At 44.7% G+C, this 14,511-nt stretch overlaps 1 protein-coding gene across 2 annotated transcripts in view; it reads left to right on the top strand.

Annotated features, from left to right (window-relative positions):
• UNC5D (unc-5 netrin receptor D) overlaps positions 1–14,511 on the top strand; it is a 525,831-nt gene that overhangs the window by 382,638 nt on the left and 128,682 nt on the right. The window lies entirely within an intron of this gene.

The raw sequence follows: 14,511 nt of genomic DNA, 5'->3' as shown, positions 1-14,511 counted from the left end.
ATCATATCTATGTGATCCATCCTTCAACCAGCATTCCATGTCTTGTTCACTGTCTCACGCATGCCCCTAATGCACAATGATTCAGGAAGAAGTGCAGGTGTAGGTTGGTGAGTACCATGATCACTAAATGCATACCCCCCAACTGTCCCGAATTTTTGTGGAACAGTCCTGTTTTCTTGGGACTTGCCCATCTTCCCGGGGGACTGGGGTTGGAAAGTTGGTATGGGTAGGTTGAAGTTTTGCTTAGGGTGCTGAGAAGCCTTACACCGGCCTTGGAGACCACCTGTCACTCACAGCAAGTGTGCAGCATCCTATGCACAGTAGACAGAGGCACTGAGGCCATGGGAAGCAGCCCACAGAGGCAAACGCTGGGCATGCCCACACAGTGATGAAAACGGCATTCTTGGGAATCCACACCTACTTTTGTGAGGCACCCAAACACCATGAATGTTGGGGGGTATGCTATATATGAAGGGTGTAATTGAACTACACTTTCAGGGACTGGTTCTGGGGAAATTTACTAAGATGTGAAATACACTTCACAGGTCATGTTGCTATGGGCAACCAATCGGACCCTGTCTACTATCTCCTAGAGGGTGAAAAATAAATAGGAAGTAGCTTCTGATTGGTTTCCCATAGCAACATGACCTGTGAAGTGTATTTCACATCTTAGTAAATTTCCCCCTCTGAACTGGCAGCAAACCAAAATAAGCATGTAACCTTTTACCTGGACAAAACCATGCTTCACTGTAGGTGGGGTACAGATGGGGCAGGTCCCATCTTGGCAGGGGATGGCGCTGGCGTCGCCAGCCGCCATCCCCCGCCAGCGCCATGGCGATGGCGAGAAGGGGACGCGCGCGCACGAGAGGCGCGCGCGTCCCCTTCCGACAGCGCTTCCATCCGTTCCCCCTGGTCCACGCCGGCTTGCCGGCGGTAACCCGGGGTCCCTGCCGCCTGCCCGCACCCCCCCCTAACCCCCCCCTAACCCTGTCCGTCTTCCTGAGGCGGAGACGGACAGGGTTTCCGTCGCGCTGGCGACGGAGATTTAGACGCGCGTGAGACGCACGCGCGTCTCACTATATTCGCTGGCGAGGCTGCTGGCGGGTCGCCAGCGGGGACGTTCTGGCGATCCGCCAGCCAGGATGGGAAGTGCCCCATCTGTAGTTGTAAAATATGCAGAACGATTTAGATTTCAGAGAGGCATGTCATTCACTTTTCAAAGCCGCAATTTGCACCATTTTACAGCGATTGTGGGTCTAGGGTGATTCAATTCAATATGAACCACGTCATCCAATCTCTAGGCCACTTTATTTCCAACTCCCCCTTTGTCCAGGTGTAGAGTCACTTGCTTCTTTCACACCCAGATTAGAATCAGGCCTTACATCTCTGTGGTGTTGTTAATTTTTACAGTTGGAACACAAAATGGCTGCTGCAATGGAATGAAGGGTACATAATATACAGCATGTGTGTATATCATTTGTTTGGCACCATCTTGTCTATGTACTATAAGGTACACAAAAAAAGTATGCATGTTAAATTTATTTTTATACCACCGCCAATCTGTACAGCACCATAAAACAACAAGTTACTGTACAAATGGAATTAAAATCATGTAATTGTTACTGTAATAAGTTAATGCTGGTTTTCCCTGTCCTGAGATGCTTACAGTTTGCAGTAAATGTAAAGCATACAGACACCATGGGACCAGTTAGTGCAGCAAGGCTGGTTTACAGTGTGATGTTCTTAAAACTTCTTTATAAACTTTCCACAACCAATACACCCACACTCCACGCGCACAATCTTATCTAAAATAATAACACAGACCACAGTATTTGCGGTGAAAGGGGGCAGCTTTTTATTGAGAGGAAAACTATTTTTTTTTTTACTAAGTAGTATTAATTATAAATAATTAAGTTGTAGATTAGGGTGGAAGAGGGAAATAACAGCCTCATTTTTATAAGGAAAACAGTGACAAATAAATACCAGGGCCAACTTTCCCGAAAATGACGAGAATGAACCAATTGCCACTATCCTTGCCTAAGTCGACTTACAAAGCAAAAACTAATTGCCCACCCCTTGTGGCAATATATCCACAACCTATGATGTCATCTGCCTTCATAAGCATCGACTTGAGGTGACAGCCCAACAACAGAGGAGGTAAAGGGCCCATGTGGACCTATGGTACCCTTTTTCTGACACTGCTACCCACACCTAACCTCCTTCAGGAATGAGCCCCTCAGAGAAGTTGCCCTAGTATATGGGGGCCTTAAGTCAGGAGGTTTATGACACTATTGTCATACTGTAATGTCATACGTTTTCTTTCTGGCTGAATTTTTCTTAAATTGTGATATATTCATGATACAAAGTTATTTCATGTGTAATTGTCAGATAATGTGACGTTTATGCACTGTTTTTCCTAGAAATCACAGCAATACTGGTCAAGTGAGAACAGCCTCATCTAGAACACATATTACTTTTTTTATATAATTTACCTCACAGGCAGTTCAGTGAGGTGTGTGTGTGTGTGGGGGGGGGGGGGCACTGATGGGGCATCTGGCGGATCATCCATGTGGGGGTGTGGCCAGTTTGATCACTTCCTCGTGACTATGCCCCCTGCCATGCAATGTTGGTATTTCAGGCATTGCACAGAGACCACAATGACACGCTTCAAATCATTTGCTCCCACGGACCCCCCCTCCGTGGGGGGGGGGGGGGGAGTGTGTCACGGGAGACTACCCAGATTCCAGGAGGCTTGCCCGCCTTTCTGGGTGGGCCTGGAGGTTGACCCGATTTCCATAACCCTCCTGGCCATTCCGAGAGGGTAGGCAACCCTGAATATAAAATATAAGTAATCCTACATAAAAAAAAGTATTTACAATATTTTGTAAATGACAGCGGATCTCATCTGTACTATCCATATAAGTCGGGATTCCAACTGTCGTTCTCCTGACAGTCAGGATTGTGATGTCGCAAAAACGACTGTCAGAATCCCGACTGTGAGTCATCTGGCACCCTTCCCAGCATATCGCTTCTACTCAATTCATCATTACATGTAAGAGAATGTCTAATGTAATGTTCTGACAATGTATTGGAACTTTTCTAGCTATATATGTGAATTGTGTTATTAGTAGGTCTTTTATATAATATACAGTATCTTTTCAGTTGAGTGGGGGATTTTATGATTTCGTATAATCTGCGTGCATCAGTTCAAGCTATGTTTTATAGCCTATGAATATTATAGTAATACCCTGTCTAGTACACGTGTACCTTAATCTTGGTATATTATACATCCGCGGAGCTACTTGTAAGATCCTTAGTGACTGCAGTGAAAAATGAGAGTGAAGTGTAGACAGGAGGAAAGTAGTTATTTATTACATTGTCCACATGCTTATTATCTTACTCCATAAAAACACTTTATGCTCTTCCTGACAAAGGGACTGACACCTCATTAATGTCCCTCTGTGTGTTAAACACCCTGTCAATACACAGATAGCATTCAGAACCTGCCACATCCAGCTACGAGAATACATTCTTCCTCCAAAACAAATGCATCAATAAAATCAATACTGGTGTAAGAGATATGCAGCCCAATGTCATTTCACTGTACAAAGGGAACACCAATGCTCTTTATGTAGTGACACTGCGGCAATTCAGTTAAAGAGGCGCTGCTCTTAACAGCACGTGTATCAGCCGTGAAGCAAAATCAAAGTCAATTATGGAGATAATTGAAGAACAACCTGTTCTGCTAAATATCAATGATATGCAACGTGTGTTTCAGGTGCCAAAAGCCGGTAAGATAGATAGGTCTGCATGGTACAGAACAGAAAACTGTGTACTGCACATTTATATAACCTTTCCCATACCCTGAGCTGAAGAAACTGTACACTGTTATATAGTCCACCCACGTATTGTCACCTTTAGCAGTACAACTGGTAATGAGTTGTTATGCCAAGTTTTGCCCATATTTGACTAGGTGCCCCCTTGGTGTTGCAGGTTGAATACATTAAAGTAGACAAAGGACATGATGCTATTCATGGAAAGGAAAATATTTTATAGTTACCCCAACTGCTTCATCCTGCTCCAGTCTGTTCAATGAAGCAAAGCTATGCTAAATGATACAGGTGTGATCTGAATCTACCCTTGTGAGAATAATGCCTTTGGCGTGATTATGGGCTTTATTCAGATCCGTCCGGTCCTCCGTGCATTCACACGGAGGCCCAATGTTTTGCGTGCAGACACATGGTTTGCCAGGTGCACGCACCCTACAGGGCAAGCAGGGGGTGGAGAAGGGCGGGGGAGCAAGGCAAACCCATTAGCATATGGGAACACCCAGCGAATGATGCAAACAGGGGACATGATGCAAGCCCATGCATACCCACCTGAGGCCATAACCCTTCCCAACTGAGGCCCCACCCCATTTTCTGTGCATGTGTGGCTGCTCTGTGTGAAGCTTACTCATCGCAGAGATTAAAAGTGGGCGGTATGGTTTAATATGTACCCTTGAAACAATGTAGAGGTTTAGTAGTGCGACCTGCGCTGCCGACACCCAAGGTCTAACAAGGCAACCTGGGGGTTCCCGATGGGGGCAATATAGAACATAAATATAGAGTTATGGGTTTCAGTATTACATAGAGATGGGAGTTTGGGGGCAGTGGGGAACATGGAGATAGAGTTTGTGCAGGAAGTATAGAACATGGAGATGAGGGTGTAGAGGGCAGACTAAAACACAGAGATAAGGGTGTGAATGGCTGTTTGGAACATGCATATAAGGGTATGGAGGACAGTACGTGACAAAGAAAAGGGGATGTGGAAAGCAGTATGGAACATAGAGATTAGGTTGTGGAGAAAATATGGACGATAGAGATGGGGGTGTGGGTGCAGTATGGAACATAAAGATTGGGGTATGGGGGACAATATGGATGATAGAGATGGTGATGTGGGCGTCAATATTGAACATACACATTTGGGTATTTTGGCAGTATGGACCATAGAGATGAGAGTGTACAGGACAGTACAGAACATAGAGAGAGGGGTTTGTGGAGCAGTTTGTAATACAGACATTTGGGTGTGGGAGGTGTGGGAGCAGTATGGAGCATACAGACAGGAGTGGGCAGGACAGTATGGGACATAGAAATGGGGGTGTGGGGAGCAGTATGGAACATACAGATGGGGGTATGGAGAGTAGTATGCAACATAAAGAAGGTGGTGTGGACAGCAGTATGGAACATAGGGGAGAGGTGTGAGGGCAATATGGAACACAGAGATGGGGTATAAGGACTATTTAGAACATTGAGATAGGTGTGTAAGTGGCAATATGTAACATAGAAATGAAAGTGTGGAGGTCACTAGAACATAGAAAGGATGCAAGTGTAGTATGGACCATAGAAATGAAGGTGTGGAGTACAGTATGAGCCATAGAGAAGGGGATGTATAGAATATAGAGATGGGAAAGGAGAAATGGGAGGGCAATATGGAACACAGAGTTGCTGTGTGGGTGGCAGAATGTAACATAGAAATGAAAGTGTGGAGGACATTGGAACATAGAAAAGAGGGTGCAAGTGTAGTATGGACCATAGAGATGAGGGTGTGAAGGACAGTATGAACCATAGAGAATGGGGATAGATGGAGTATAGAGATGGGGGAAGAGAGGTGTGAGGGCAATATGGAACACAGAGTTGCTGTGTGGGTGGCAGAATGTAACATAGAAATGAAAGTGTGGAGGACATTGGAACATAGAAAAGAGGATGCAAGTATAGTATGGACCATAGAGATGAGGGTGCGAAGGACAGTATGAACCATAGAGAATGGGGATAGATGGAGTATAGAGATGGGGAAGAGAGGTGTGAGGGCAATATGGAACACAGATTTGCTGTGTGGGTGGCAGAATGTAACATAGAAATTAAAGTGTGGAGGACAGTGGAGCAAAGAAAAGAAGATTAAAGGGTAGTATGAAACATATAGCAGGGTGTGTGGGGAACAATATGGAACACATGGTGAATGAAGGGTTATTCTGTGCGTGAGGTCCTTATTTTTCACCTTCCCTCCTGCCAAAAGCTGGCTACAAAACTACATGTCCCCTATCAATCAATGTTACCGATTACTATATGACCAGAAACAACTGCATCGTAATTTCTAATAAAATACTTACCACAGCTGCCATTATTACGGAAGTGTATCTATATCAATAGCATGAGTATTTTAGAAATACTGTAATATCTGAAGTCAAAAACATCCTTGACCTGGCACTATGTATATATCTAAATATAGGCACATGAGATGCAGGGTTGTCTATCATGAGAAAACTGAGATGAGCTGTCTGTCAGTAGATTTTGTCTGACAACAAAGTGCTGGGATTGAATAAAAAAAAATGTCAAACTCTCTGGCTGTAAATGTCAAAGTTTGGATTCTGTATTGTTACACTGTATTAAATAATGGTGAGAATGACACTATTTAAGAGTAGTTTCAATAATATAGACCACAGTATTCTATTGTTTGTGTGACCATTTCAGTTACCATCGCATGCAGGGAAATGGCTGCGTAAGAACCTGTCCTGAGATTGTAGATATGACAGCTTTTTCACTGGCCATCTGTGCTCATAAAGGATTACTCTGACTAGTTCAGATCAGTCATTGAAAAGGTGTGAGGATCTCCTTCAAGGCAAAAACACATAGATTCTTGTTTTGCACCCACTGCATGCATGAGTTCAGTGAGCGGTCACTGTTGCTTGGTCCTTGTGAAGTTTAACAATTTCAATCTGTATAATAATCAGCATGTCAGTATACAATGACAATTTCCTGAACATATTCTAAATAATCATTTTATTTATATTATGCACTTTCTCCCATAGGACTCAAGATTGTTCATTTCCCTCTAGCATCCATGAACTTGTCATTGTATATGTCTAGGAATAAGAGATGCACATGTAAAACTCTTAGGGCTATGTGTGCTAATGACAGGAGCTTAGACGATAACATTTCTGAATTAATTGCAATAATGACAAGTGATGGGGTAGATATTGTGGCAATTACAGAGACATGTTGCAATAAAACCCATGACTGGGACATACAGTACTGTAGCTATACCAGGCTATTGGAAGAGAAGTGGCAATGTTTATCAAAAACAGCATAAATGCTACTTTAATACACATTCAATAAAAAATTTCCAGCTCTTTGGGTGACCATATAAACAGAGTACAAGGACATAATTTGAACTGGGGTGCAAGAGCTTAAGGGGGTTCTGGTAACCCCATGGACATAAGTAACTCCGCTAGCACAAGTTGAAATTCAAGAGGACTTCCAAAGAGTGAATGCAGTCCCACTGCATGAAAGTGGATGCAAAGAAGAGGCAAGTAACTACATAGATGTATCATATCTAGACTTTAGTAAATCTTATAATATGACTGCTAATGATACTAGAAAGCTTGGAATCGAATTCTATGACTGTTGAATGGATAAGATCTTGGCTGCAGGATAAGAAACAGAGTTGTAGTAAATGGAGCATAGTCACAGGAGAGGAAGGTTGCTAGTGGAATGGGGAAGGAAACCGGAGCAGATTGGGTTGCAAAACTAGCCCGGGAAATTTCTGGAACCAGCCCTAATCGGGGGAGGGGTCTGTTGAGGGGTGGGGTCTGATGAGGAGGCAGAATGCGCTCTGCTCAAAAGCAGTCAACATTCCCATGGAATCAGTTAACATTCAGGGTCTTAGAGAGTGACAGCAGGGACATAGGGACAGAGAGAGTGACAGCGGGGACACAGGGACAGCGAGATTGACAGCAGGGACAGGGGGACAGAGAGAGGGACAGCAGGGACATAGGGACAGAGAGAGGGACAGCAGGGACATAGGGACAGAGAGATGGACAGCAGGGACACAAGGACAGAGAGAGGGACAGCAGGGATGCAGGGACAGAAAGAGTGACATCAGGGACATAGGGACAGAGAGAGTGACAGCGGGGATGCAGGGACAGAGAGTGAAAGCATGGACTTTGGGGCAGAGAGAGTGATGACAGGGAGAGTCACAGCAGAGATAGAGTGTGACAGCAGGGACATACAGGTGGGAGAGAGAAAGGCAGCAGTGTAAGATTACCTTACCTTAGGCTGTGAACAGAAGTGCAGAGGAGGAGGCTGGGAGGACAATCTGGCTCCGGTGGGAGCAGCCAGAAAAGGAGGTTAATGGGGAGTCGAGAGGAAGGGAGAAGAGCTGGGTATGAACAGCAGCAGACACAAGAGATGGGCGCTTCACTAAATAAAAAACTTCCCGCTTAGTGTAAGCAAAGTGCCAACAAAGAAAGTCCAACAGATTAAAATCAGCAGGTGCTTCCTAACTTGTTTCGTTGCTGGCTAGCAACTTTATCAAAAGACCTTTGATAAAGTTGCTAGCCAGCAGCGAAACATGTTAGGAAGCACCTGCTGATTTTAATCTGTTGGACTTTCTAAGGATATACCGGAGTTCCCCACTTTTTATCCAAGCCGGCTCTCAACTTGGTTCCTGTTCAATCCAACAAACTTGCATCCACAACTGCTGTATTTGGGACATCACCACCTGCTTAAAAATTGGATATAAGGATCGCATAATCGTGAGGATACCTCCATGACTGAGGCTAACAACTCTTCCTCCAGCGAAACCAAATCATGCAAGGTCTTTGGACTCCCTTAAAAACACAGTCTGCAATTTGGATATCTACCAGGGACCACACCCGTCCACCATTTGGGACCCTGAAAAATAAGTATATAATCTCATTTGTCCGCTTCATAACTATTACGTGAGATTATTTTTATTCAATTTTCATTTTAATGTGACAGTCACTTGCTTCTATATATATACTGTGTTTTCATTTTTTAATATACAATTAAAACTACCAATTTTATTGTTGTACTACCCAATTGATTCTATAATTGGTTTAACCTTTAGCGCTCCACCACACCTTTTGTTTGTTTTTTCCTAGATTTTCAGGAGACTAGACACCCCTTAGTGTGAGCTGCTTGGCCTCACATCCCATGAGGCGCCTGTTTGTTTCCAGCATTTTTTGGGGGGAAACTCTATTGGTTTCGTATTATGATCACTGTTACCTAGATGTTCTATTACTTTGGTATTTGAAACTAAATCTACATTATTAGTTAATACTAAATCCAATAATGCCCTGTTACGTGTTGGTTTTTCAACCGTTTGTGTAATAAACTGATTCTTTATTACGTTTAGGAACCCGCTGCTTTTTGCTGCGTTACCTGTCTCATTTGTTCAATCAATATCTGGAAAGTTAAAATCCCCCATAATTATATATTATATATACCATCCCCTGGTCTGACGATTTTTTTGATTTGGTATAAAAGTAGAGACTCATCCCTTTCATTAATGTTAGGTGGTCTGTAGCATACCCCTATTAAAATATAATTTTTAGAGTTTTTGTTATTTTTAGTTATCTCTGCCCACACTGCCTCAGTTTTATTATTATCCACCCCGAGCTCATTTCCTTTACACATGGTTTTAAGTTATTTTTTTACATAAAGGCACACACCCCCGCCCCATTTGTTTTCCCTGTCTTTTCTGAAAAGGGTATAACTCTCCATGTTTAGAGCCCAATTGTGTGACTCATTGTACCATGTTTCAGTTATACCAATTATATCGTAATCATCACTTGTGGCAGTGGTGGCCAACCCGTGGCTCTTGAGCCTCATGCGGCTCTCCCCCTTGTAAAGTGCAGCTCCTGCTCCCACTGCTGCCCGCCGCCCACCGTCCATCCCAATCCCCCCTGCCGCCGGTTATCTGAATCCCTTCTCCTTCTGAGGGGAGGAGAGTGCGCATCGCGCATCTCTCCTACCCCTTACTGTGCATCCTTGTGACTGGGCCGTCTGCCAATCAGAGCTTGCGGGCCAGCAGCCAATAAGGAGCCAGCCAGCGAGCTTTGATTGGTGGACGGCCCAGTCACAGGCCCAGAGGGGGAAGGAGACGCGCGGTGTGCTGTACTCTCCTCCCATCGGTGACATGACAGGAGGACTGCAGGGGGACACCAGACTGTCCTCTCCCCGCCGGCAGCAGCAGCAACAATGGTGAGTGCTGCTGCTGGGGAATTTGCACTGTGGGGGCATAGCAGTTTGTGGCACTGTGGGGGCATAGCAGTTTGTGGCACTGTGGGGGCATACCAGCTTTTTGGCACTGTGGGGGCATACCAGCTTTCTTGCACCGTAGGGGCATACCCGGCACCGTGTGGTGCATACTTGGCACCGTGGGGGGCATATGTGTATCTGGCACTATTGGGGGGCATATGTATATATGGCACTGCACTATTGGCGGCATATTTGTATCACACCCACCCAAGGGGTCAAAATAGACTACACCCCTTTTTTTGGCGCATGCGCCTTCGGGGCGCGCATGATGTCGGCTCTTTAGCTTGACTACCGATATTTTTCGGCTCTTTACCTCTGACCGGTTGGCCACCCCTGACTTGTGGCCACAATTTCCAGTTCCCCAATTTTCCCTGCCAAGCTTCTTGCATTAGCCAGCAAGCATCTTAGATTATGTTTACTCTTTTTTTCGGCTAAGGGTTGAATGTGATCCTGATGTGCTATTGATTTCTTGCTAAATCTAGTTATTCTCCCCAACCCCCCTCCTCCAACCTCTGTTCTCTTGCTTACCCGTTCCTTGTTACTTTGTCTTTCACCCCTATAGTTTCTATTTGTACCCTCCCCCCCATGTCTTGTTCTTTATAAATTCTTTTCAAGTTCAAAACAGTTTATAAAAAACGGAAGCATTTTTGTTAGACAGAGTTATCATCTAGATAATTATCCGACTGCCTCATCCTCGGCTATTTTATATATTATATATTACAGATGTGTCCACGTACATCTTGGTTTTACTGCACCATGTATGGCACAATATGGCACACCTTGGACTCTGAAAAAGAAAAGACCACACAAACAGGTTCAAGACCTGATGACGAGATTAAATTTCGAAAGATCTTGAACCCTGTGTGTGGTCTTTTCTTTCACCAAGACGCCCAAGTGCCGCCTATTTTCTTCAATACATATGCCAGCCTGGAAACAGCCTGCAGCAGAGGAAGGTACGGGGTGCGCATTGTGCTACTAAGCAGTAGAGTGCCGGCTTCATCTTCTGAATATATATATATATATATATATATATATATATATATATATATATATATATACACACGCACGCACAGTGGTCGAAGTGGGAACTTGGAAGTGGTGGTATGGAAAATTTTATAGAACACCTGGGAATCTGAGTTACACCTAGCGCCCCAGAATCTAAGGATTTTGTTAATGTAATATCAAATTTAGATACACTTTAACACTATATAGAATAAAAAAAAAACATATTAGATTATATAGAATTACCCAACCTACATTGTGTCCATCTACCTCTTCCCGATACAGTTGCTGCAGTAAGTAGCGTACCATAGCAGTGCCACAATTAATGCAACCTCCCTCAGCCAGAGGCTCGCTATACTCTTACTCAGAACTTCACTGTTAAAAATCTATGGGTAGTGGGAGCAGAGCCGGCCTTAGGCATAGGCAAACTAGGCAATTGCCTAGGGCATTTGGAATGCCTAGGGGCATCAGCAGCTTCTGCTGATTAAAATGATATGCAGCATGCCTATATTCTGTGTGTGAGTGAGGCTGTATCTGCATATGAAATAGTGTATTCATGGAAATTATGGCATTATATGGCATTATATGTGTCATGTATAAATGCATTAATAATGTGCAACATATGTGTAACATGCATTATGTGTGTCATGTGTATAAGGGTATTAATAATGTGCAACATATGTGTAAGGGGCATTATGTGTGTCATGTAAAAATGCATTATTAATGTGCGACATATGTGTAACAGGCTTTATGTGTGTCATGTGTATAAGGGCATTAATAATGTGCAACATATGTGTAAGGGGCATTATGTGTGTCATTATGTGTATGAAGGGCATTAATAAAGGTTGGCACAATGTGTAAGGGACATTAATAATGAGTGTCATGTGTAAGGGGCATTACTGTGTGGTATTATCAGGGGTGCCGAGAGAAAGGGGTAGGGGGTACAAATAACCCAGGCCAAAGACTGATGGAAGGGCCCAGTGGGGGCCCCGGGCCCCCTCCCCTTAAGTGACAGCAGCAGCTGCAGCTCTTCTCCTCTGCCCAGCACACACTGCTTTGTGCTGGGTTGCAGTGTGGCCATGGAGGTGCTTAAAAAACAATATTTTCTCAGGATTTTTTTCTAAGGGTATAATGTGAATAATGTGAGGAGTAATGTACATAAGGTAAAGTGGTACTACTGTGTGATGTAACGTGAATAAGGGACCCCATTGCATGATATAATGTGAATAAGGTTGCACTACTGTGTGGCATAATTTGAATTGGGGGTACTATTGTGTGGCCATGCCCCTTCCCAGCAAGAACACACCCCTGTTTGGGCTGCGCACCAAATGTGTGCGCTGTTTCTATTTAAAATATTGCGGGTAGGGGCACCAAAATGATGACTGCTATGATGAGGGTTGATCGTGCTGGGAAAGGGGAGCAGGGTCAGAGGCGGAACTAGTGGCGGTGCTAGGGGGCACCAGCCAAAATATTGCCTAGGGCATCATTTAGGCTAGGGCCGGCTCTGAGTGGGAGCATAGCAACCTGACCTTTGCTGGCACTCAGAGCAATGGGAGCATCGCTTCCCCGCTCCCTGTGTGGCTTCTTGATCAGTGGTGTTGGGGTAGTCGGTGCCAGCACACGTGCACTTCTGCTACAATGTACTCTATTGGGAGATAGAGCCTATAATGCCCTCGCAATGCGGGCCACAAAATATCTGGAGACATCAGCTTTGTTTTATTTAACCTCTCTTGAATATGTTATGTCACCTCTGGTCCTCTCACTTTTTCCTTACCTTACTAAAACCTATACCCCCATACCCTTTATCCCTCTTTTTCCCTAACTTCTTTCTCTCTCACCCCTGCAGCACACTTCTACTTTCTGTAACACCTGCACCTGTAAATCTCACATTCTATCTGGGCACATCATTGTCACACATTACCATAGGCGAATCTAGAATTATGGTAATGGGTGGTCCCAGATCTAGACATAATAGAAGGGGGACCTTTGCGTGGCGCAGCCGTGCGGCAAAAAAGGGGGCGTGGTCTCATGGGAAGGAGGCATGGCATCACAAAAAGGGGTGTGGTATTACACTTTAGACCATACACAGTAATGCCCATTACACATTTTAGCAAACTCCGTAATACCCATTACACATAAAGCCACACTCCGTAATGCCAATTACACATAAGGCCACACACCATAATGCCCATTACACATTGTGCCACACATCATGATGCCCAGTACATACTATATAACAAACCGTAATGCCCATTACATATTTGCCACATAAGTGCTGCTTACCTACATGCACATTGCTAGGGGGTTCTTGCTTGATGGCACCATAGTACCCATTACACATGATGCCGCACACCATAGTACCCATTACACATGATGCCACACACCACAGTACCCATTACACATGATGCTGCTCACATAATGTCCCTTACACATGATGCTGCACACATAATGCCCCTTACAGATGATGCACACATAATGCCCCTTACACATGATGCTGCACACCGTAATGCCCCTTACACATTAAGACACACATTATGCGTAATGCCCCCACATACCACTACTTGTAGCGTCCCTTAAGCAATGCCCCCAAAAGTGACACTTACTGTAAATTTTTATATGAGCCTTCGCTGCTGCTGCAGGGAGAGATGGAGAATGGTGCAGCTGCTTCTATGCACGCTCCCACTCCCCTCCTGGTGTCCCCTCTAGCCGAGTGGACATTTGAAATATTGTGCGTGCTGTTGTTGTGCGTGACATCGGGGGAGCACGCCGGGTGCCGGCACCACATGATTAAAGGGGGGGGGGGGGGCGGGCTGAGGTGAAAGCGGGGAGAAGAATTGGAGCGGAAGCTGCAGGGGTGACAGTCATTGAAAGCTAGGCAGAGAGCAGGGGGCTGCCCGGCTGTATTCAGAGCACTGCAGGTCACGGCTGTTTGACATAATACCCCTTCACAACAGAAAATGCAGGGATTTACCCGGGAATATGGTCCCAGGATCATGCAGGGACATTCCCAGGATGACCCCTTATACACCAGCCTAGTCCCTGCATTTTCTGGTGTGAGGGGGAGAGACAACCACTCCCCTCTCCCTACCCCCCTTTAACCAACCATCTATATCTTCGGAACCAACTGACCCATTTACATGAGACCAGTATCATATTGAAGAACTTTTGAGATGGCTTTGAATGATTTTGGTCCCGTGAAACTGGGCTGTTTGGTTCCTGAGAAATCTGCCCTCTAAGAACATAAACAGTCATGAAATTACATTTAAGAAATTAAAAAAAAAAAAAAACGGTTTAACCTCAATATCCCTGGAACCAATTAACCCATATGGATCCAGCCTGGTATCAGATTGAAGGCCCAGCGAATTTGGGTTCGACTGAGATCAACCTCGAGCTTCAGTGATGCCGAAGG

This window comes from Crinia signifera, chromosome 4 (genome assembly GCF_055691185.1).
Source record: "Crinia signifera chromosome 4, ASM5569118v1, whole genome shotgun sequence".
Lineage (NCBI taxonomy): Eukaryota > Metazoa > Chordata > Amphibia > Anura > Myobatrachidae > Crinia > Crinia signifera.
The sequence above is the reverse complement of the archived record's forward strand: the minus strand, read 5'-3'. Positions and strand labels throughout refer to the sequence as shown.